We start from the raw sequence: 26,264 nt of genomic DNA, 5'->3' as shown, positions 1-26,264 counted from the left end.
GTGTTGCAGTAGTCTAGTGTAGGGTTTATGGCAGGGGAAAGTGTTTGCAGTAGTCTCTGTGAGGGTTTTGGCAGGGAAAACGGTGTTTGCAGTAGTCTAGTGTGAGGGTTTATGGCAGGGGAAACGGTGTTGCAGTAGGTCTAGTGTGAAGGGTTATGGCAGGGAAAACGTGTTGCAGGGATTCTAGTGTGAGGGGTTTATGGCAGGGGAAACGGTGTTGCAGTAGTCTAGTGTGAGGGTTTATGGCAGGGAAACAGGTGTTGCAGTAGTCTAGTGGTGTGGCGGGGAGAATAACGACAAGCGAACCTGGGGACTTTGGGTTCAACATTGCCCTACAAACCGGAACCGGACCTCTCCAGATGGCTGTTGGCTTCAGGGGCTCTTTTGCGGGGTCTGAGTTTCATTTGGGGTGTTCACACTGCACACAAAATTAAGTGACCGCACCGACTTCACAATAATTGTGTGAAACACACCCGTAATGTGTGTCTCCTCTCTTCCTATAGTACAAGGACCTGGAGATGTGTGTTTTAATGTGTCTCCTCTCTCCCTATAGGACAGGACCTGGAGATGTGTTTCCTCTCTCCCTATAGGACAAGGACCTGGAGATGTGTGTTTGAATGTGTCTTCTTCTCTCCCTATAGGACAAGGACCTGGAGATGTTGTCTCCTCCTCCCTATTAGGACAAGGCCTGAGATGTGTGTTTTTAATGTGTCTCATCTCTCCCTATAGTACAAGGACCTGGAGATGTGTGTTTTAATGTGGCTCCTCTCTCCCTATAGGACAAGGACCTGGAGATGTGTCTCCTCTCTCCCTATAGACAAGGACCTGGAGAGGTGTGTTTTAATGTGTCTCCTCTCTCCCTATAGGACAAGACCTGGAGATGTGTCTCCTCTCTCCCTAGTAGGACAAGGACCTGGAGATGTGTGTTTTAATGTGTCTCATCTCTCCCTATAGTACAGGACCTGGAGATGTGTGTTTTAATGTGTCTCTCCTCTCTCCCTATAGGACAAGGACCTGGAGATGTGTGTTTAATGTGCTCTTCTCCCCTATAGGACAAGGACCTGGAGATGTGCTCTCCTCTCTCCCTATAGTACAAGGACCTGGAGATGTGTGTTTGAATGTGTCTCTTCTCTCCCTATAGGACAAGGACCTGGAGATGTGTGCACAGAACGTGAAGTTAGAACAGCTGGAGGCGGAGCTGCTGGACCTGTCGTCCCAGGAGACCAAGGACGAGGCATCACTGTCCAAGGTGAAGAAGACGATGCGTGACCTGGAGGCCAAGGTCAAAGACCAGGAAGAGGAGCTGGATGAACAGGCCGGAACTATACAGATGCTGGAGCAGGTATCGAGTTAGAGACACACAGAGACACACGCTTGTATATACACATGCAGACGTGCGTGCGCGCACACATACATACACACACACTCCATTGAGGATGACACTCATACTCTGTCTTTGTGTTGTGCAGGCTAAGCTGCGTCTGGAGATGGAAACAGAGAGACTGCGCCAGACACACTCCAAGGAGATTGAGAGTAAAGACGAGGAGGTGGAGGAGATCAGACAGTCCTGCAGTAAGAAGGTACAGCACACACCGGAAACTTTACATGACTCAAAAGTCAAATGATTAGTTGTGACAATGTGTGASTWTAYTKGCCACAAATAGCTGGTTTCGTCACCAAAGCACAAACATAGACGATGACTTATTATGTAAACATGTCTCTTTCAGTTGGARCACATTRCCTGGGTCACGTATAGTGTGTTCCTGTGTTTTCAGCTGAAGCAGATAGAAGTCAGGCTGGAGGAGGAGTATGATGACAAACAGAAGGTRCTGCGTGAGAGGAGAGAACTGGAGACCAAGCTGCTGTCTTCCCAGGACCAGGTACTGTCACCTCACTACCAGTTCACCTTGGACAGTCTTTACCCAGACTAGTTATATGTCAGGTGGCTTTCAACCCTCCTACTGGATAGTTACAGATTATGCAGGCTTTTGTTGGTACTGTGTTTAGTGTGTGGTGTAATGTGTTGAGCTGGTCGTAATCTGGTTGTGTTGCTGCTGTCCCCAGGTGAACCCCAGAGACGTGGAGACAGAGAAGAGACTGAGGAAGGATCTGAAGCGAACCAAGGCCCTGCTGGCCGACGCCCAGATCATGCTGGACCACATGAAGAACAACGCCCCCAGCAAGAGAGAGATCGCCCAGCTCAAAAACCAGGTAGGTTGTACCCCTAGCACACTTGTCCAGTTCCTACACCTGCGTGACACACCACAGAGATACTGGGAAAGTCAAGAAACATCAGAATAACATTTCTATAGAATTTTGACCTCTCTCTCGTTTTCTCTATCTCACTCTCTCTCTCTCCCCCTGTCTCAGCTGGAGGAGTCAGAGTTCACCTGTGCGGCAGCAGTGAAGGCCCGTAAGTCTATGGAGGTGGAGATTGAGGACTTACATGTGCAGATGGACGACATCTCCAAAGCCAAACAGGCTGTGAGTACAGTACACCATTCCTTCCTACCTCTAACTTATTCCATACACCATGACCTCTAACCTATTCCATACACCATGACATCTTAACCTATTCCATACACCATGACATCTTAACCTATTCCATACACCATGACCTCTAACCTATTCCATACACCATGGCATCTTAACCTATTCCATACACCATGACCTCTAACCTATTCCATACACCCTATGACCTCTAACCTATTCCATACACCCTATGACCTCTAACCTATTCCATACACCCTATGACCTCTAACCTATTCCATACACCCTATGACCTCTGACCTTTTTCCTACACCATGACCTCTAACCTATTCCATACACCATGACCTCTAACCTAGGCCAGCACTTTTACTCACCACCATGTATGTTCATCTGTGAAAGCATTTAGAATGGCAGGTGTGCTCCTGAGGACAGCAAGTGGGAGGGTTTTCAGCGGTTGAATGAAATGTATTCCGAGTGTGCAAGGTGTTGGGGGGAGGGGTGGGGAGGCAGTGAGAAGGGGGTGGGGGGTGCTATGGGATTATTTAAGATACTCTTTGAAGAGGTAGGGTTTCAGATGTTTTCGGAAGATGGGCAGGGACTCTGCTGTCCTAAGCTGGTTCCACCATTGGGGTGCCAGGACAGAGAAGAGCTTGGACTGGGCTGAGCAGGAGGGCCAAGAGAGAGAGAACGGAGTACTCGGGTTGGGGTGTAGGGTTTGAGCATAGCCTGAAGGTGGGGAGGGGCAGTTCCCCTTGCTGCTCCGTAGGCAAGTACCATGGTCTAGTAGTGAATGCAAGCTTAGACTGGAAGCCAGTGGAGTGTGCGGAGGAGCGGGTGACATGGAAGAACTTGGGAAGATTGAACAACGGGCGGGCTGCAGTGTTCTGGATAAGTTGCAGGGGTTTGATGYCACAAGCGGGGAGCCCAGCCTACAGTGAGTTGCAGTAGTCCAGACGAGAGAGGACAAGTGCCTAGATTAGAACCTGCACCGCTTCCTGTTTGAGGTAGAGTCGTACTCTACGGATGTTGGGGAGCATGAACCTGCAGGAGCGAGTCACTGCTGTGATGTTTGCAGAGAACGACAGGGTGTTGTCCAGGGTCACGCCAAGGTCCTTTGCACTCAGGGAGGGGGACACCGTGGAGCTGTCAACCGTAATGGAAAGGTCTTTGAGCAGGCAGGCATTCCSCGGGTGTCAGAAGGGGGGAAAGAGAAAAYTAGTTGAGTGTCATCTACATAGCAATGATAAGCGAGACCATGTGAGTATATGACGGAGCCGAGTGACATTGGGCCCGGTACCAACGTATGCCTTTCCTACGCACACCTTTCTTKCACACTTCTCACATCTTCCTACACACCTTTTCCAACAAAGACGCAGGTGTGCTCCTAAGGACACTAGGACAATACCTTTAGATCTGGAGCTCTGCCAAAGTCATCAATTAGATGGACAAGGCAGCTCTAAAGGACAAAGAAACACTTGAGTAGAAGACAAAATGTCACCACATTTCAAGAACTCTATCACCGTGAACTACCTTTTAATCAGGACAACACCATCTGTGTGGTCTCTAAGGGGAGTCATGGCAACAACCCAACAGCCATCTCTGTTTCCTCTCTTCTTCTTTACCTTTTCTCCTTCTCTTACCCTCTCCTCTTTTCTCCTTCTCTTACCTTCTCTCCTCTTTTCTCCTTCTCTTACCTCTTCTCCTTCTTTCTCCTCTCTTACCTCTCTCCTCTTTTCTCCTTCTCTTACCTCTCTCCTATTCTCTCTCTTACCTCCTCTCTTTTTCTCCTTCTCTTACCTCTCTCCTTCTCTTCTCCTTCTTACTCTCTCCTTCTCTTACCTCTCTCCTTCTCCTTCTCTACCTCTTCTCCTTCTCTACCCCTTCCTTTCTCCTCTACCTCTCTCCTTATTTTTCTCCTTCTCTACTCTCTCCTTATTTGTTCTCCTTCTCTTACCTCTCTCCTCTTTTCTCCTTCTCTTACCTCCTCTCCTCTCTCCCTTCTCTTACCTCTCTCCTTCTTTTCTCCTTCTCTTACCCTCTCCTCTTTTCTCCTTCTTCTTACTCTTCCTCTCTCCTCTTCTCCTTCTCTTATCCTCTCTCCTCTCTTCTCCTTCTCTTACCTCTCTCCTCTTTTCTCCTTCTCTTACCTCTCTCCCTCTCTTTTCTCCTTCTCTTACCTCTCTCTTTATTTTTCTCCTTTTCTCATCCCCCTCTCCTTTTACACCTTCCTCTCTCTCTCTCTCTCCCTCCTCATCCTCACCTTTCTCTTGATGTGACATCCACCTCTCTCGGGGGTGAGACTGGCATTATGATGGAATGTTTCCGTGAACATTTCTAATTTGAACAAGACGTATCACCTTGAAATCCATTACAGTTTAATACAGCTGTCATTGGGTGAATATTATCTCGGCAGCGAGAGGGAATGGTAATTGAGTTCACACCGCAGGTCAGGAACAATAGAAACTTGGTGAGGTGGATGGAGGAATGGATGGATAGATGTTTCATCAGTCTAAATGTACATTTTCTTGGCATGATTGTCAATGGTTTATTTTAAATTTTTTAATTTTGTCATTGAAGTACAGCAGGAACAAACAAGTATATTGGGGTTGATGTTTACTTAACCAGCACATATTTTTGGTAAATGAGASCATTTATTTGGTTTAACATAGGAAACAAACATTGAATGGGTATCTCATTATTAAAATAGCAACCATGTCATTAATACCAGTATGAAATCTTGCAATTCCTTTCCAAGGAATTCTGTTGGTTCTATTTTGGTGAAATTCATCAGATGTGGTCCATTATCCATTCCCCCGGTCTGTTTTTCCCTCCATGTGAATAAGATGGATGTCACTGTGCCAGCGTGCTTTACAAGTTCTCTCATCTCTCAGCTATGTACTAATGGATTCATTATCCTTTTCTGATATCCACATTATTCATCATTTATTAATACATCACCTGACTGTCCCCAGCCCCTCTCATCTCCCTGCTGCCCCTCTCTGCATTGTTGAAGTAATTATAGAAATGGGATTACGCCTTTGACGTTTCCACAGAAGTCAGTTAGGAACACCCTGCTAGCATTAGGCATTAGTCGCTAACCTTTACCATTCGGCCATCACATTTACCACCAATGCTCCTWATAGGACACATCACTGCATTCTATACTCATGCTGAGAGGAAGGCAACCAAAGCTTTWGTTTCTAGACTATCATTTTACAAATGTATATTGAAAACATTTTTGGGAGATGTGATGGATCATTGGGGATCATTCAATATTCCCTTTCTTTTGTTGTTCAGTGAAATCATCTCATGTGAAGAGTCAACTCATTTAATTAAAGTTCAATTCGTAACAATTTTTTTTTWAAACATTTCTATTGGAAGGGTTTAATCATTTGCAATGATGTCTACTTATGAGGTCAAATGTTTGTTTCTGTCTCCATATGATATGGTAAATATATTTATAAAACCCTCTTTTAAAAAAAATCTTTATTTAACTAGGCAAGTCAGTTAATAAGAARAAAACCTTATTTTCAATGACGACCTAGGAACAGTGGGTTAACTGCCTTGTTCAGGGGCAGAACAACAGATTTGTACATTGTCAGCTCYGGGATTTGATCTTGCAACCTTTCAGTTACTAGTCCKACACCTGCCGCCTCACTAGGCTACCTACCGCCTCTTAGGCCTCACTCCCCCCTATCTGAGATATCTACTGTTGCCCTCATCCTCCACATACAACACCCGTTCTGCCAGTCACGTTCTGTTAAAGGTCCCCAAAGCGCGCACATCCCTGGGTCACTCGTCTTTTCAGTTCGCTGCAGCTAGCGACTGGAACGAGCTGCAAAAAACACTCAAACTGGACAGTTTTATCTCCATGTCTTCATTCAAAGATTCAATCATGGACACTCTTACTGACAGTTGTGGCTGCTTCACGTGATGTATTGTTGTCTCTACCTTCTTGCTGTTGTCTGTGCCCAATAATGTTTGTACCATGTTCTGCTACGATGTTGTGTTGCTACCATGTTGTTATGTTGTGTTGCTACCATGCTGTGTTGTCATGTGTTGCTGCCATGCTATGTTGTCTTAGGTAACTCTTTATGTGTGTTGTGTTGTCTCTCTTGTAGTGATGTTTGTTTTGTCCTATATTTCTATTTTATATGCATGTGTCTGTACCTTTGTGTGTGTCTCTTCACAGTGCCTGTTGTTCCAGAAGGTGTATTTTTACCTGTTTTTTTTTAAATCTGATTCCACTGCTTGCATCAGTTACCTGATGTGGAATAGAGTTCTATTTAGTCATGGCTCTATGTAGTACTGTGTGCCTCCCATAGTCTGTTCTGGACTTGGGGACTGTGAAGAAACCTCTGGTGGCATGTCTTGTGGGGTGTCCATTCAGCTTGTCAACACCTCTTAAAAAAACAAGTAGTGATGAAGTCAATCTCTCTTCCACTTTGAGCCAGGAGAGATTGACATGCATGTCATTACATGCTCTCTGTGTACGTTTAAGGGCCAGCCGTGCTGTCCTGTTCTGAGCCAACTGCAATATTCCTAAGTCCCTCTTTGTGGCACCTGACCACATGACTGAACAATAGTCCAGGTGCGACAAAACCAGGGCCTGTGGGACCTGCCRTGTTGATAGTGTTGTTAAGAAMGCAGAGCATCGCTTTATTATAGACAGARTTCTCCCCATCTTATTAGCTACTACTGCACCAATATGTTTTGACCATGACAGTTTACAATCCAGGGTTACTCCAAGCAGTTTAGTCACCTCAACTTGCTCAATTTCCACATTATTCATTGCGCGATGTAGTTGAGGTTTAGGGTTTAAGTGAATGATTTGTCCCAAAATACAGTGCTTTTAGTTGTGGAAATATGTAGGACTAACTTATTCCTTGCTACCCATTCGAATCTTAACTGCAGCTCATTGTTAAGTGTTGCAGGCATTTCAGTTGCTGTAGACAAGTACATTAGAGGTCTAGTTTGAGAAACAGACAAGCCTCACAAGTCCTCAACTGGCAGCTTCATTAATTAGTAACCGCAAACACCAGTCTCAACGTCAACAGTGAAGAGGCGACTCCGGGATGCTGGCCTTCTAGGCAGAGTTCCTCTGTCCAGTGTCTGTGTTCTTTTGCCCATCTTAATCTTTTATTTTTATTGCCAGTCTGAGATATGGATTTTTCTTTTGCAACTCTGCTAGAAGGCCAGCATCCCGGAGTCGCCTCTTTACTGTGAATTGAGACTGGTGTTGTGCTTCTTTAATCAGCATAACAGTTTTCAGCTGTGCTAACATAATTGAAAAAGGTTTTCTAATGATCAATTAGCCTTTTAAAATGATATACTTGGATTAGCCTACACAACATGCATTGGACACACGGAGTGATGGTTGCTGATAATGGGCCTCTGCATGCCTATGTAGATATTTCAATAAAATCAGCCGTTTCCAGCTGCAAGTAGTCATTTACAACATTAACTATGCCTACACTGTATTTCTGATCAATTTGATGTTGTTTTAATGGACAAAAATGTGCTTTTCTTCAAAAACAAGGACATTTCTAAGTGACCCCAAACTTTGAACAGTAAGTGTATATGTTTTTGCTTTTTGTTTATTTCTTATAGAGCCAAAAGATTAGAGAAGTGGTTTATCCATACATCTCTGTTCTGGATAGATAACTCTTCCTATTTTGTTTGTTTAGAGTTTTCCAATTTTGGCTTTACTCAATGTCTGTCTCTCTCTCTGTGTCTCTGTCTCTTGCTCTCTCTCACTGGTCTCTGTCACGCTCTCTCTCTGTGTCTCTGTCTCTTACTCTCTCTCACTGGGTCTCTGTCACGCTCTCTCTCTGTGTCTCTGTCTCTTGCTCTCTCTCACTGGTCTCTGTCACGCTCTCTCTCTGTGTCTCTGTCTCTTGCTCTCTCTCACTGGGTCTCTGTCACGCTCTCTCTCTGTGTCTCTGTCTCTTCTCTCTCTCACTGGGTCTCTGTCGCTCTCTCTCTGTCTCTCGCTCTCTCTGTGTCTCTCTCGCTCTCCTGTGTCCTCTCTCTCTCTCTCTGTGTCTCTCTCTCTCTTTGTGTCTCTCTCTCTCTCTCTGTGTGTCTCTCTCTCTCTGTGTGCCTCTCTCTCGCTCTCTGTGTGCCTCTCTCTCGCTCTCTGTTTGTCTCTCTCTCTGTCTATCTGTATTTCTCTCTCTCTCTCTCTCTCTCTTCTCTCTCTCTCTCTCTCTCTCTCTCTGTATCTCTCTCTCTCTCGTCTCTCTCTCTCTCTCTCTGTCTCTCTCTCTCTCTCTCTGCCTCGCTCTCTCTCTCTCTGTATCTCGCTCTCTCTCTCTGTATATCCCTTTGTGTCTCTCTGTATCGTCTCTCTCTCTCTCTCTCTGTCTCTCTCTCTCTCTCTCTCTCTCTCTCTGTATCTCTCTCTCTCTCCTGTCTCCTCTCTCTTCTCTCTCTGTATCTCACTCTCTCTCTCTGTATATCCTTTGTGTCTCTCTGTATCGCTCTCTCTCTCTCTCTCTCTCTGTCTCTCTCTCTCTCTCTCTCTGTATCTCACTCTCTCTCTCTGTATATCCCTTTGTTGTCTCTGTAGTCTCCTCTCTCTCTCTCTGTATGTCTCTCTCTCTATCTTTCTCTCTCTCTGTATCGCTATGTGTCTCTCTGTATCTCTCTCTCTCTGTATCGCTCTGTGTCTCTCTCTCTCTCTCAGCTGGAAGAGCAGTTGAGCAGGCTGCTGAGGGAGAAGAATGATCTGCAGTCTCGTATGGAGGAGGACCAGGAGGATATGAACGAGCTCATGAAGAAACACAAGTCAGCTGTCGTCCAGGTAACACACACAATGCAAGGGTAATTCTGCATTATTTCAATGGTGTAAATAGTATTTGGCATCAGCTTAGTGCTCTCCATTAGTGTTAATGTATCTGTGTAGAGCAGTTTGCTATCAAGTGGAGATGAAAAGTGAGCTCTATCTGTCTGACACTGATGGAAATATGAGTGATATGCTTCTACTAGCTGCAAATGAATGTATCCCGTCTAAAGTGAGACAGCTGTTCCCCTGGGCTCGCTATGCGGAGCGCTTCATGTAGCAAAAAAAAACCCGAATCTCTAATATTTCATTTCACACAGGTCACATTGAAATGAGGTGTGTTGATGTCTCCCCTCCCTACTCTTGCTTTTAAAAATGTGTGACATGGTCCCATCGACATGTTTGTTTATGGTTGTTTATTAATCTGTTTTCTAGCTGTGTAGACCAAATGGGGATGAATATATTATGTTGTACTGTGCTACTTAAAGTAAACATGATGCAATACACTGTAGAGATAAGTTGGTGTTAAACCAATCAGACTGACCAGTAGCTTGTTTGTGTGTGTGTAGTCGACCCAGAACCTAGCCCAGATCTCTGACCTACAAGCCCAGCTGGAGGAGGCCCTCAAGGAGAAGCAGGATGTGCAGGAGAAGGTACAGTTCACTGGGACACAGTTGTTTAGCCGGGAGGGTATAGGGATAGACAGGGCTATCCTAATGCAGCACTTTGTCTGCACTTAGAACAACATAATGGGACTCATTGAGCAGGACTAGCTAGCTGACATAAGTCATCTGCCTCATGGAATTTATAGTCCTCCATACCTATCTCCTCTATTTGCATGGTAGTCCTTACAAATGATTGACATGGGATAATCAATGTGTCTTTTTAGAGATGTGTCTATCAGAATAACCAAAATTGTCAAATCTGTTTGGCAGTTGAAGATAGAGAACGTCTGTCTGACTGTTGTCTGTCACGGTGCCCAGTCAGGCTGTGACATTTGGCTTTAGTAGTCCCCAGCTTTAACATACGCACCCTTCAGTCGGAGTGATTTCATTGTGGAACCGTGTTGTGTGGTCACAGTCTGTGTGCCTTTTCTTATCAAATCAAGGTGACCCTGCAGGGGATCAAGCCTGTAATACCTTTACCTCGCTCTCTCTGTTGCCTCATAATCCCACCCAGACACGGGACATTTGTGTTGTAGCGTGACACTCACATTGTGGCGCTCCAGTCTGGAGATAACCATCAGAGACCCTGGCCTCGGAACAATTATCCCCACTGTTGAGAGAGGGGGGGGGGATCTATCATCATCAGGCTATGAGGGCAGTGTCCAAATCCCCCTTTCTCTCTCTCTCCCCCGCTTTCTCTCTCTCCCCCACTCTCTCTCTCTCCCCCGCTATCTCTGGCTTGCTCTCACTCTCTCTCTCTCTGATGCCTAGTCAGTCATTATGGCAGGGAAGCTGTCATCTTATTGAACGTACACGATGCTCCCAGGGGCTCCCTCATACAGGAGCTTGTAAAGGACAGTTTCTTTCAATTCACATCGAAATACATAATAATAATAATAATTATATAGTCAGTATGTTTTAAAACTGTCATTTTTTCTTTCCTTGAAGGTTACTTTAGGCCTATTTAAAGACTTGAGTTGGACTGGAGGGCATAAATCTAGTTGTTAGTTTAGCTATATTGGTTTCAGATTAAACAAAAAGTCCTCGTCTGACCTCGATGTACATCCCAAAGTCAATATTCAGGAAATTATTATTCCTAGCAAATAGTTTCTCTGCTTTGAAACAGCGGAGCAACTTTTAGAAATAATTTAAAGGAATTCAGTCGGGGGCACGTATCTACGCTTTGAATAATAGATATGTAGTGCATGTAACAAAGTCCAGTGTTTGAATCCCTATCCTGGTCTGAACTATGTTAAAACTCTGAACCACTCAATAGAGAGAGGCCGGGCTACTCCAAAAGAGGAAGGTTGGATGTCGGACCCCCTGTAGAGATGTGAAAAGCACCCAGTAGAGATGTGAAAAGCACCCAGTAGAGATGTGAAATGAAAAAGAGGTGCATGGCTCATAGAGTAGCCCTCAAGTCCAAGCCCCTGTGTGAACAAAGAAGTAAGCCCCTCAGACTAGAGGCCCCGTTGTTAATTAAAGAGTAGCCCTCATGCCTTAAAGCCATGGTGAATAAAGAGAGTAGCCCTCAGGCCTAAGCCTGTTGTGAATAAAGAGACTAGCCATCGGGCCTAAGGCCCTGTGTGAATATAGAGAGTTACCTTCAAGCCAAAGCCATGTGTGAATAAAGAGATAGCCCTCAGGCCCTAAGGCCATGTTGTGAAAAGAGAGTAGCACCTCAGACTAAGGCCCCTGTTGTGAATATAAGAATAGCCCTTAGTCTGAACCCTCCGGTGGAATAAAGAGAGTAGCCCTCAGACTAAGGCCCTTTGTGAATATAGAGAGTAGCCCTCAGCCTAAAGCCATGGTGTGAATAAAGAGCGTAGCCCTCAGGCCTAAGGCCATGTGTTGAATAAAAGAAGTACCCTCAGGACTCAAGCCTGTTGGAATATAGAGAGTAGCCCTTCAGGCCTAAACCATGTGTGAATAAAGAGAGTAGCCCTCAGGCCTAAGGCCATGTTGTGAATAAAAGAGTAGCCCTCAGGACTAAGCCCTGTTTGAATATAAAGATAGCCCTTAGGTCTAAAGCCCTGGTGTGAATAAAGAGAGTAGCCCTCAGCCTAAGCCCTGGTGTGGAATAAAGAGTAGCCCTCGTGTGAATAAAAGAGAGTAGCCCTCAGGCCTAAGGCCCCTGTTGTGAATATAGAGAGTAGCCCTCAGGCCTAAAGCCATGGTGTGAATAAGAGAGTAGCCCTCAGGCCTTGGTGTAGATAAGAGAGTACCCCAGCCTAAGCCCCTGGTTGATAAAGAGAGTAGCCCCCAGGCCTAAAGCCCTGGTGTGATATATAAGAGAGTAGCCCTCAAGCTTAAAGCCGTGGTGTGGAATACAGAGAGTAGCCTCAAGCTTAAAGACTGCGTTGTGATACAGAGAGTAGCCCTCAAGCTTAAAGACGTGCTGTGGATACAGAGATTAGCCCTCAAGCTTAAAGCCGTGCGTGTGGATACAGAGAGCTGCCTCAAGCTTAAAGCCGTGGTGTGGATACAGAGAGTAGCCCTCAAGCTTAAAGACGTGGTGTGGAAAGAGAGTAGCCATCAAGCTTAAAGCCTGGTGTGGATACAGAGAAGTAGCCCTCAAGCTAAAGACGCGGTGTGGATAAAGAGAGTAGCCCTCAAGCTTAAAGACTGGTGTGGGATACAGAGAGTACACCTCAAGCTTAAAGACTGTCTGTGGATACAGAGAGTAGCCCTCAAGCTTAAAGCTGGTGTGATAGAGTGTAGCCCTCAATGCTTAATAAGCCCTCTGCGTCTGTGTAATAAAAGAGTAGCCCTCAAGCTTAAAGCCGTGGTGTGGATACAGAGAGTACCCTCAAGCTTAAAGACGTGGGATTACAGAGAGTAGCCCTCAAGCTCTAAAACGTGGTGGATACAGAGAGTGTACGCCCAAAAAGCCTTAAAAGCCGTGTGTGATACCAGAGAGTAGCCCTCAAGCTTAAAACGTGGTGTGATACAGAGAATAGCCCTCAAGCTTAAAACGTGTGTGGATACAGAGAGTAGCCCCTCAAGCTTAAAGACTCGTGTGTATACAGAGAGAGCCCTCAAGCTATAAAACCGTGCCGGTGCATAAAGAGAGTCAGGCCCTCAAGCTTAAAGACGTGTGTGATAAAGAGTAGCCCTTCCAAGCTTAAAGACTTGCTGGATACAGAGAGTAGCCATCAAGCTCTAAAAGAACGTCGTGTGGATACTAGAGAGTAGCCCTCAAGCTTAAAGACCGTTTCGTGGGATACAGAGGAATAGCCCTCAAGCTCTTAAAATGACGTGGTGTGGGATACAGAGAGTAGCCCCTCAAGCTTAAAAGACGGGGTTGTGATACAGGAGAGTAGCCCTCAAGCTTAAAGATTCGTCGTTAGGATTACAGAGAGTATGCCCTCAAGCGTTAAAGCCGGTGGTCTATAAAGAGCAGAGCCTCAAATGTTTTAAAGACGTCGGTGTGTCGATATAAAGTGTAGTACCCTCAACTTTAAAGCCCTGGCTGTGGCATACAGAAGATAGCCATCAAGCTTAAAGACGTGTGTGCGATAAAGAGAGTAGCCCTCAAGCTTAAGAGTGCCCTCCTGTGCTGCATCCTTTGCGTGTTATGAAAAGAGAGTAGCCCTAACAAGCTTAAAGACGTGGGGTGGATACAGAGAGTAGCCCGCAAGCTTAAAGACGTGGTGTGGATACAGAGCAGTAGCCCTCAAGCTTAAAGACGTGGTGTGTATACAGAGAATAGCCCTCAAGCTTAAAGACGTGGTGTGGATTACAAGAGAGTAGCCCTCAAGCTATAAAGACGTGGTGTGGATACAGAGTAGAGCCCTCAAGGTTAAAGACGTGGATGTGGATACAGAGAGTAGCCCTCAAGCTTAAAGAGTCGTGTGGATACAGAGAGTGAGCCTCAAGAACTTAAAGCCGTTGGTGTGGATACAGAGAGTAGGCCCTCAAGCGTTAAACGTGGCTGGTGTTTGGATACAATGAGAGAGCCCTCAAGCTAAAGACTGGTGTGATATCAGAGAGTAGCCCTCAAGCTTAAAGACGTGGTGTGGATACAGAGAGTAGCCCTCAAGCGTAAAGACGTGGTTGTGGATACAGAGAGTAGCCCTCAAGCTTAAAGACTTGGTTGGATGTACAGAGAGTAGCCCTAAAAGCTTAAAGAACGTCTGGGTGTGGATACAGAGAGTAGCCCTCAAGCGTTAAAGATAGTGTGTGTGGATACAGAGAGTAGCCCTCAACTTAAAGCTTGTTGGTGTGGATACAGAGAGTAGCCCTCAGCTTAAAGCCTGCTGTGGGATACAGAGAGTAGCGCCTCAAGCTGAAAGCCGTGGTGTGGATACAGAGAGTAGCCCCTCAAGGCGTGAAAGCTCGTGGGTGGATACAGAGAGTAGCCCTTCAAGCGTAAAAGCCGTGGTGCTGGATACAGAGGAGCTAACCCTCAAGCGTAAAGCCGTGGTGTGGATACAGAGAGTTAGCCCTCAAAGCCGTTTTTAAAAGCCGTGCGTGGTGCGATACAGAGAGTTAGCCCTCAGCGTAAAGCCGTGCAGGCTAGATGCTGGTCGCTGGATTACATATGGCAGAGTTAAGCCCTCAAGCGTTAAAAGCCGTGGTGTGGATACAGAGAGTAGCCCTCAAGCGTAAAGCCGTGGTGTGGATATAGATCACCAGTTGTGTGGAGGTTGTGTTTCAGCATTGGTGGGCTGAACATTTGCACTATTACTGTAGGCTGTTGCGTTCATTTGATAACATAATATATATACCTACAGTATACTGTGTATAAACTCAGCAAAAAAATAAACGTCCCTTTTCAGGACCCTGTCTTTCAAAGATAATTTGTAAAAATCCAGATAACTTCACAGATCTTCATTGTAAAGGGTTTAAACACTGTTTCCCATGCTTGTTCAATGAACCATAAACAATTAATGAACATGCACCTGTGGAACAGTCGTTAAGACACTAACAGCTTACAGACGGTAGGCAATTAAGGTCACAGTTGTGATAACTTAGGACACTAAAGAGGCCTTTCTACTGACTCTGAAAAACACCAAAAGAAAGATGACCAGGGTCCCTGCTCATCTGCGTGAATGTGCCTTAGGCATGCTGCAAGGAGGCATGAGGACTGCAGATGTGGCCAGGGCAATAAATTGCAATGTCCGTACTGTGAGACGCCTAAGACAGCGCTACAGGGACGGACAGCTGATCGTCCTCGCAGTGGCAGACCTCATGTAACAACACCTGCACAGGACCGGTACATCCGAACACCACACCTGCGGGACAGGTACAGGATGGCAACAACAACTGCCCGAGATACACCAGGAACGCACAATCCCTCCATCAGTGCTCAGACTCTCTGCAATAGGCTGAGAGAGGCTGGACTGAMGGTTGTAGGCCTGTTGTAAGGCAGGTCCTCACCAGACATCACTGGCAACAACGTCGCCTATGGGGACAAACCCACCGTCGCTGGACCAGACAGGACTGGCAAAAAGTGCTCTTCACTGACGAGTCACGGTTTTGTCTCACCAGGGGTGATGGTCGGATTCGCGTTTATCGTTGAAGGAATGAGTGTTACACCGAGGCCTGTACTCTGGAGCGGGATCAATTTGGAGGTGAAGGGTCCGTCATGGTCTGGGGCGGTGTGTCACAGCATCATCGGACTGAGCTTGTTGTCATTGCAGGCAATCTCAACGCTGTGTGTTACAGGGAAGACATCCTCCTCCCTCATGTGGTACCCTTCCTGCAGGCTCATCCTGACATGACCCTCCAGCATGACAATGCCACCAGCCATACTGCTCGTTCTGTGTGTGATTTCCTGTAAGACAGGAATGTTAGTGTTCTGCCGTGGCCAGCGAAGAGCCCGGATCTCAATCCCATTGAGCACGTCTGGGACCTGTTGGATCGGAGGGTGAGGGTTAGGGCCATTCCCTCCAGAAATGTCAGGGAACTTGCAGGTGCCTTGGTGGAATAGTGGGGTAACATCTCACAGCAAGAACTGGCAAATATGGTGCAGTCCATGAGGAGGAGATGCACTGCAGTACTTAATGCAGCTGGTGGCCACACCAGATACTGACTGTTACTTTTGATTTTGAGCCTCTCTTTGTTCAAGGACACATTATTCAATTTCTGTTTGTCACATGTCTGTGGAACTTGTTCATGTCTCAGTTGTTGAATCTTGTTATGTTCATACAAATATTTAACATGTTAAGTTTGCTGAAAATAAAAGCAGTTGACAGTGAGAGGACATTTCTTTTTTTGCTGAGTTAACATAATATACTGTATGGTGGCAGTTTGTTTCTGCTACGGTATGTTGTTCTTTCTAAAACCCTTCCTTGTTTGTGTTCCTACTCCTGTGTTTCACTCCCTCAGCTCTCGGCACTGCAGAGCCAGCTGGAGTTCCAGGAGACGTCTATGGTGGAGAAGTCCCTGGTCAGCAGGCAGGAGGCCAAGATCCGAGAGATGGAGACCAAGATGGAATTTGAGAAGACGCAGGTCAAACGCTTGGAGGTGAGAGCAGTCAGGGGGGCTGAGGGGCATTCTAGAGGAGGAGCGTTGGTTGGCGCCTGGTGGCCTGTCTAGTGCGTGTGTGTGTGTGTGTGTGTGTGTGTGTGGGGGGGGGGGGTCAGGGCTGAAGAATTGCCCAGTGGGTGAAATGAGGGACGATTGACTCCCATACCTCCACCATACAAGTTTGCCACCGTCACCAAACGGTTATTTCTATTTTTAGTGCTGGATTCAGCCTCATAACCTTCTTCTAACTTAGACTGTTAGCATATCACAGTTAGATAATGCCTTCTGCTCTGTTTGTCCTCTGACTAGCTCATATTATATTCACTCCACAATATCATTTGTTATTCTGTCAGTTTCAAATTACATTGTGATATTGCCTGCGACAAACGTTTAAGTGAAGGATAAAGGTTACTGTTTGCACACAGCCAGGGAAAAATAGAAATCCATTTTCTTCCCCTCAGACAAATGCATCTTTGCTCATTTTGGCAACTTTTGGACTTGTAATTACCAGCAATGTGCAGACAGCCAGACACACTGCTTTAACTCAAATCTAAAAGTAAAACTCTCTCAGAGAATCCCTCTCTGTCAATGTTCTCCACTGGCTGGAATAATAGAAAGACCAACTAAGACTGGCTAAGAATTGTTCAGTTTTGGGAAGGATACGTCCAAAGTTATAAGGGGTTTTAAGGTCGTATTTAGCCATGTCTTGTTACTACTCATGGCATTTGAAACCACTGTGAGTGGCTGGATATTTCTGGTAGACAGAGAACTATAGGAGGCCAATCAATAAACATCTGAGAGGGCAGAGAGCAGAACTCACCCACTCACAGTGTGAAGCATGGACAAGGCTGGAGGCTAATGGCTGTTTAGCATTAGTGGAGGCTGGATTCACCCTTTTCAGTGCATTGAAGTTGCTATATGTGCTCATATGAAATGCTGGAGCATTCCTCTGCGGTGCAAATACAGTATGTAAATACAGTAGGTAGCAGAACGATGTTTAGCAAGTAGACTATTTAATTAGTAGTTTCTTGCCCTTATTTGGGGAATATCTCAAAGCAAGTAAGTGTATTTCTTGAACTGCATTGTTGGTTAGGGGCTTGTAAGTAAGCATTTCAAGGCAAAGTCTACACCTGTTGTATTRGGCGCATGTGACCYATACAAGTAGGTTTTTCCTCAACTGAATCCCATTTTAGATATGGAGTATCTCTTATAGCGCATGCATGATAAGGTCTCTGACCTGGGCCAGATATAGACTGTGTGCAGTGGTTCTTCTAACACGGTCCCTGTCTGCTGTTGGTTATTCAGAGCCTGGTGGCCCGTCTGAAGGAGAACCTTGAGAAGCTAACAGAGGAGCGGGATCACCGCAGCACCAGCGAGACACGGGAGAAGGAGCAGAACAAGCGGCTCCAGAGACAGATCAGAGATATCAAGGAGGAGATGGGAGAGCTGGCCAAGAAGGAGGGAGAGGCCAGCCGCAAGAAATATGAGCTGGTAAGACCCAAAGTCACAAATGGGCCGAGGGGACTGGGGTGCTGTACAGACTGGCTTTTTACAGTGGTGCGCTTTGAAGATATAAAATAACGGCTGCAGTTCCCATCAACCTTGCTTTGTTCAGGAGTATTAGACATTGAGACCGACAAAGAGACTTCAGAAATGGTCAGATGTAGGTGTAATGCTGGGACCTTAGCTTAGAGTGTCTCACTCTCTTCCAACAGGAAATGGATATTGAAAGCTTTGAGGCAGCCAATCAGAGCCTGCAGGCGGACCTTAAACTAGCCTTCAAGAGGATTGGTGACCTCCAGGCCGCCATCGAGGACGAGATGGAGAGTGACGGCAACGAGGACCTCATCAGCAGGTATAGCTGTCTATTTTGTGCCCGGACATATACATTAACCTAATACAACAGGTATAGCTGTCTATTTAGTGCCCAAACATATAAATTCACTTAATATAATTAATTTACCTCATGTCCTCTCATGACAGCAAGTGTCAGCTAGTCAGCACGCACTCAGCATAGAGAGCAGCTACTGTTACACAGTTAAACTGTAGATAAACTCAGCAGAAGAGGTGGTAGGAAGAGGAAGAGAATGACCCAGTCAGGATGGATGTTCCATTGAAAGAGGCCATGGATAAAGCAATCAGAGAGAACTCTCCCCCGACTCTGTCTTTCCTTATTCACACAATCTGAAAGATTTATGCCCTGAAAACTGCTGGGCTTAATTTTCAGGCCTTTAAAAAAAGATATATTCTTTGTTTCCTGTATTCGATGAGATAGGCAGCTAGCTAAAGCTACGTCAGTGAAATCGAGTTCTGTCTCCTCCCGTTCCTTATTTATTTACTCGCTCTCTGCTCCTGCCGAGCCTTGTTTGTTTATTTGTTTGTTTATGAGTACAGTCCCTGGGAGAAGGCCTTTCTTCCCTCTGTGAGTCAGGTTTGAGTATAGTGTGTACTCTTTCTTCTCCACGCGGTAACAGGATGGGGATCAGGATGATGTGGTGTGCTGAGTCAGTAACCCAGCAATATGCAGCGCTTGAATCTCTCCCACTTTGAGGAAATATCTTTAATAGAACCACAGGGTCATCATCATAGAATTATGAATTAGAACACTAGTAATTGAATAGGATATATATGGTCATCACCACCACATCAACCATGATATCCACAATGATTTAGGTTTTAGATCCTTCAAGCATTAGCCTATTCATCACATTCTTTTGGTTTACTTGGACTGTACCTACCTATTTCCTGTCTCACTTTTCTGTTTGTTTTGTGTTTGTATTCTTTATTTCTTTGTGTCTCTGTCTGTCATCCATCATCATGACCAGTTTACAAGACATGGTGACAAAGTATCAGAAAAGAAGGAACAAAACGTGAGGAACTAGAGCTTGTGTTGTTTGACATTGTTTTAAACGCTATTTTGGAATAGTCTTTTGCCCTTCACTGGAAAGGATGCAATATCAAGCAGCAGATCTATTGTCCATGTTCAAGCCATCTCATATAAGTTCAAGTTTATGACTTATGGCATAGTTCATATGTCACTTCATAAGAACTTAACTATGGGATACCATTCAACGAACAATTTCAGTGATACTGCATCGTTATTCCAGGGCTCAGCTATTCCCCCATAGCCTAATTTGCTACACTCTTCACTGCATGAGGCCACATTCTGAACTGCATGAATGCCATTGACAACATGCTTTTCTAAACCAAGCATAAAACAACCCCTTCCCCAGAGTGTCTGTGTGGTTATTCATCGAGTAACGCCTTAAACTGAGGGTAACATATAATATCTAACTGGCGTAGTAAGCATCCATCGCTGGGTAAGTGTCATGTGGTGTCCACCAGGGCTCAGTTCTTGGACTCCTACCTTTCCAGTGAGAACCCTACTCCCTTTCTCCCCTTGTGTTTGCTGTCCCAGTGTGTCCTCCGGGGGTTCTGTTGGACACCGCTGTTCCTTGTTTGAACAGCGTTCTTTGCCCAGTGGCTGCACGCCCGCTCTCAGGGCCTACTGAATATTTCAGAGCCTTGCTCTGGGGTGGATTTGAGATTTGACTGTCTGCCTCTGATGACGGAAAAACGAATGGTGTGTTCCTCATTAATCTTTTACACTCACTATATAATGCAGAACCCTCAAATGTCTTACAAAAAGCTCTCTGCTCGTCTGGCAAGTGACTGGATATAGGTCTGACTGACTGCGTGTATTGGTTCCTGACTTCCCTGAACAGTTGCATATCGCYGGGACTATTCGATGCTATTGCAAAAAATCATACAATGTGATTTTCTGGATTTTTGTTTTAGATTCCGTCTCTCACAGTTGAAGTGTACCTATGATAAAAAATTACAGACCTCTACATGCTTTGTAAGTAAGAAAACCTGCAAAATCGTCAGTGTATCAAATACTTGTTCTCCCCACTGTATATAATACATAGGAATAATTGACAATTGACTGGCAGAAAGTTGAAAAACAAAAAAAGTTGCACGCCTAGAAGTACATGTAGGTACACTTTCAGAATATTGCCACAACAAAAGAGTCCCAAAAGTATTGCGCATTCAAAAGGCATCAGCTATCTTTACAGAGAACAAGGACTTTAACAACCGATGGTGCGCCATCCTAAACAAATGTTTAAGGCCGAATTGGATACTATAATTGTCTCCATCCGCCCTGTTTAGGGGAGGGTTTGGCCGGGATTTTCTTGTCTCATCGAAATCTAGCGACTTCTTCTGGCTGACTTCGGTCGCCAGCTGGACAGTGTTTCCTCCGACACATTGGTGCGGCTGGCTACCGGGTTAAGCAAGCATTGTGTCAAGAAGCAGTGCAGCTTGGCAGGGTCATGTTTTGGAGGACGCAAAGCTCTCAACCTTTGCCTCTCCCGAGTCCATAGGGGAGTTGCAGTGATGGGACAAGACTGTAACTAACTACCAATTGGATATCATGAAATTGGGGAGAAAAAGGGGTAAAAAAAATACAATTAAAAAAGATCTCTTTATTGTCTAAAGAATGATATTTTGTACCCACTAGCACATATGCCTTCAATATGCAGGTGGATCTCTACAAATTCATACGCACATTGCGACTGAAACTGTTTTTTTAGAGATTGCAACCCCTCTTTTATAATGTATTCAGACCTCCATCTACGTTCGTCCCACATGGGCCAGCTGTGGACACGTACTACAGATTGGTGCGTAAAGACATAGCCAGAGACCTCTATTCCCTATGTCAGGAACAACTTTACCCACAAGCCCTTAATGATCTCCAGATAATTAAGAATGATCTCCAGAATGAAAACTCTATAGTTACAGTGCATTCAGAAAGTATTRAGACCGCTTGACTTCTTCCACATTTTGTTACGTTACAGCCTTATTCTAAAATTGATTACATTTTTAAAATTCTCCATGAATCTACACACAATACCCGATAATGACAAAGCAAAAACTGGCTTTTAGACACTTATTTACTTAAGTATTCAGACCCTTTTCTATGAGACTCGAAATTGAGCTCAGGTGCACCCTGTTTCCATTGATCATCCTTGAGATGTTTCTACAACTTGATTGTAGTCCACCTTTGGTAAATTCGATTGACTGGATATGATTTGGAAAGGCACATACCTGTCTATATAAGGTCCCACAGTTGACAGTGCATGTCAGAGCACAAACCAAGCCAAGAGGTCGAAGGAATTGTCCATAGAGCGCCGAGACTATTGAGGCACAGATCTGGGGAATGGTACCAAAATAAAATCAGCATTGAAGGTCCCCAAGAACACAGTGGCCTCCATAATTCTTAAATGGAAGAAGTTTGGAACCATCAAGACTCTTCCTAGAGCTGGACGCCTGGCCAAACTGAGCAATCGGGGGTGAAGGGCCTTGGTCATTGAGGTGACCAAGAACCCGATGGTCACTCTGACAGAGCTCCAGATTTCCTCTGTGGGGATGGGTGAACCTTCCAGAAGGTTTACAGCACTCCACCAATCAGGCCTTTATGGTAGAGTGTCCAGACAGAAGCCAGTCCTCAGTAAAAGGCATAGCCCGCTTGGAGTTTGCAAAAGGCACCTAAAGGACTCTCAGACCATGAGAAACAAGATTCTCTGGTCGGATGAAACCAAGATTGAACTCTTTGGCCTGAATGCGAAGCTTCACGTCTAGAGAAAACCTGGCACCATCCCTACGGTGAAGCATGGGGGTGGCAGCATCAAGCTGTGGGGATGTTTTTCAGCGACAGGGACTGGGAGACTAGACAGGATTGAGGGAAAGATGAACAGAGCAAAGTACAGAGAATATCCTTGGTGAAAACCTGCTCCAGAGCACTCAGGACCTCAAACTGGGGTGAAGGTTCACCTTCCAACAGGACAACGACCCTAAGCACACAGCCAAGACAACGCAGGAGTGACTTCGGGACAAGTCTCTGAATGTCCTTGAATGGCCCAGCCAGAGCCTGGACTTGAACCCGATCGAACATCTCTGGAGAGATCTGAAATTAGCTGTGCAGCAACGCTCCCCATCCAACCTGACAGAGCTTGAGAGGATCTGCAGAGAAGAATGGAAGAAACTCCCCAAATACAGGTGTGCCATGCTTGTAGTGTCATACCCAAGAAGACTCGAGGCTGTAATCACTGCCAAAGGTGCTTCAACAAAGTACTGAGTAAAGGGTCTGAGTACTTATGTAAATGTGATATTTCACTTTTTATTTGTAATAAATTTTCAAAAATGTCTAAACCTGTTTTTGCTTTGTCATTATGGGGTATTGTGTGTAGATTGATGCGGGAAAAAACTATTTAATCCATTTTAGAATAAAGCTGTAACGTAACAAAATGTGGAAGAAGTCAAGGGGTCTGAATACTTCCTGAATGCACTGTATGCCTTCCCCCCCATGGCTGCGCCCCTGCCCAGTCAAGTGAAATCCATAGATTAAGGCCTAATGAATTTATTTAAATTGACTGATTTCCTTCTATGAACTGTAACTCAGTCAAATCTGAGCAATTGTTGCATGTTGCGTTTATATTTTTGTTCATTATAATTGAACAATGTCAGGATGAAAGAAAGTAAAACAAAACAAGCTGCGTCACAATCTCAGTTTTTAATCTGGTATTGGAGGTCACAGCAATAGCATATGTGTCTTAATAGGTTTTGAACAGATGCGTATTGGATGGCAAAGCCTGACAGAGATGGTCGCCTCGCTTCGAGATCTTAGGAAACTATGCAGTATTTAGTTTTTTATGTATTATTTCTTACATTGTTACCCCAGGAAATCTTAAGTTTTATTACATACAGCCGGGAATAACTATTGGATATAAGATTACGACAAGGAATACGACTTTCCCAAAGCGGATCCTCTGTTCGGACCACCACCCAGGACAATGGAGCTAATTCCAGTAGGTGATCCAAAACAACGACGCCGCAGAAGGGGCAGACAAAGCAGCCACCCGTCCAGGCTCCGTAGACATGCACATCGCACACCGCTCCTGAATATACTACTAGCCAATGTCCTGTCTCTTGACAACAAGTTAGATGAAATTCGAGCAAGGGTTGCCTTCTAGAGAGACATCAGAGATTGTAACATTCTCTGTTTCAAGGAAACATGGCTCTCTCGGGATATGTTGTCGGAATCGGTTCAGCCACCGGGCTTCTCCATGCATCGCACCGACAGAGATAAACACCTCTGGGAAAAGGAAGAGCTGCGGTGTATGCTTTATGATTAACGACTCATGGTGTAATCAGGACAAAATACAGGAACTCAAGTCCTTCTGCTCACCTGATCTAGAATTTCCTACAATCAAGTGCCGGCCAAGTGCGGCCATTTTACCTACCAAGAGAATTCTCGTCAGTTATAGTCACAGCTGTGTACATTCCCCTTCAAACAGACACCAAGACGGCCCTGAAGGAACATCACTGGACTCTATGTAAACTGGAAACCATACATCCTGAGGCTGCATTTATTGTAGCTGGGAATTTTAACAAAGCAGATTTGAGAACAAGGCTACCTAAATTCTACCAGCATATTGATTGCGCTATGAGCAGGGTCAATACCTTCGACCACTGCTACTCTGACTAACGCGAAGCAATACAAAGCCCTCCCCCACCCTCCCTTCGGCAAATCTGACGACAATGCCATCTTGCTCCTTCCGTTTTATAGGGAGAAACTCAAACAGGATGTACAAGTGACGAGAACCATTCAACGCTGGTCCGACCAATCAGAAGCCACACTTCAAGATTGTTTTGATCATGCGGACTGGAATATGTTCCGATCAGCCTCAGAGAACAACATCGACCTATACGCTGACTCGGTGAGTGCGTTTTATAAAGAAGTGCATTGGAGATGTTGTACCCACTGTGACTATTAAAACCTACCCTAACCAGAAACCGTGGATAGATGGTGGCATCCACGCAAAACTGAAAGCTCGATCCACCGCGTTTAACCATGGAAAGAGGTCTGGGAATATGTCTGAATATAAACAGACTAGCTATTTCCTCCGCAAGGAAATCAAACAAGCGAAATGCCAGTACAGGGACAAGGTGGAGTCGCTATTCAACGGCTCAGACACAAGGTATGTGGCAGGGTCTACAGGAAATCACGGACTACAAAAAGAAATCCAGCCACGGCACGGACACCCACGTCCAGCCACGGCACGGACACCGAACACCTTCCTTGCCCGCTTTGAGGATAATACAGTGCCACCGTCGAGGCCCACTAACAAGGACTGCGCCCCCCCCCCCCCTGTCCTTCTCCGTGGCTGACGTGAGTAAAACATTTAAACGTGTTAACCCTCGCAAGGCTGCTGGCCCAGATGGCATCCCTAGCCGCGTCCTCATAGCATGCGCAGACCAGCTGGCTGGTGTGTTTACGGACATATTCAATTGCTCCCTATTCCAGTCTGTTGTCCCCACATGCTTCAAGATGGCTACCATTGTTCCTGTACCCAAGAAGGCAAAGATAACTGAACTAAATGACTACCGCCCCGTAGCACTCACTTCTGTCATCATGAAGTGCTTTGAGAGACTAGTCAAGGATCATATCACCTCCACCTTACTGGCCACCCTAGACCCACTTCAGTTTGAATACCGCCCCAACAGGTCCACAGACGACGCAATCGCCATCACACTGCACACTCCCCTATCCCATCTGTACAAAAGGAATACCTATGTAAGAATGCTGTCCATTGGCTACAGCTCAGAATTCAACACCATAGTACCCTCCAAGCTCATCATCAAGCTGGAGGCCCTGGGTCTCAACCCCGCCCTGTGCAACTGGGACCTGGACTTTCTGACGGGCCGCCCCCAGGTGGTGAAGGTAGGAAACAACATCTCCACTTCGCTGACCTTCAACACTGGGGCCCAACACGGGTGCATGCTCAGCTCCCTCCTGTACTCCCTGTTCACCCACGACTGCATGGCCATGCACGCCTCCAACTCAATCATCAAGTTTGCAGACGACACAATAGTAGTGGGCTTGATTACCAACAACGACGAGACAGCCTACAGGGAGGAGGTGAGGGCACTCGGAGTGTGGTGTCAGGAAAACAACCTCTCAGTCAACGTCAACAAAACAAAGGAGATGATCGTGGACTTCAGGAAACAGCAGAGGGAGCACCCCCCCTATCAACATCGAAGGGACAGCAGTGGAGAACGTGGAACGTTTTAAGTTCGTTGGGGTACACATCACAGACAAACTGAAATAGTCCACTCACACAGACAGTGTGGTGAAGAAGGCGCAACAGCGCCTCTTCAACCTCAAGAGGCTGAAGAAATTTGGCTTGTCACCCAAAACCCTGACAAACTTTTACAGATGCACAATCGAGAGCATCCTGTCGGGCTATATCACAGCCTGGTACGGCAACTGCACCGCCCTCAACCCCAAGGCTCTCCAAAGGGTGGTGCGGTCTGCACAACTGATCACCGGAAACTACCTGCCCTCCATGACACCTACAGCACCCGATGTCACAGAAAGGCCAAAAAGATCATCAAGGACATCAACCACCCGAGCCACTGCCTTTTCACACCGCTACCATCCAGAAAGCGAGGTCAGTACAGGTGCATCAAAGCTGGGACAGAGTCACTGAAAAACAGCTTCTATCTCAAGGCCATCAGACTGTTAAATAGCAATCACTAACTCAGAGAGGCTGCTGCCTACATTGAGACCCAATCACTGGCCACTTTAATAAATGGATGACTAGTCACTTTATGCAATGCACTCCAAATAATGGCACTTTAATAATGTTTACATATCTTACATTACTCTAATCACATGTATATACTGCATTTTATACCATCTATTGCACCTTCGCCATTGCTCATCCATATACTTACATGTACATATTCTCATTCACCCCTTTAGATTTGAGTAAATTAGGTAGTTGTTA

The 26,264-nt window shown here is 45.6% G+C and overlaps 1 pseudogene; it reads left to right on the top strand.

Moving 5' to 3' along the window:
- LOC111957931 (unconventional myosin-XVIIIa-like) overlaps positions 1-26,264 on the top strand; it is a 159,684-nt pseudogene that overhangs the window by 126,778 nt on the left and 6,642 nt on the right.

Source organism: Salvelinus sp. IW2-2015, linkage group LG4p (assembly GCF_002910315.2).
Source record: "Salvelinus sp. IW2-2015 linkage group LG4p, ASM291031v2, whole genome shotgun sequence".
NCBI lineage: Eukaryota > Metazoa > Chordata > Actinopteri > Salmoniformes > Salmonidae > Salvelinus > Salvelinus sp. IW2-2015.
Note: the sequence above shows the minus strand (reverse complement) of the source record. Positions and strands in the feature narration are given on the sequence as shown.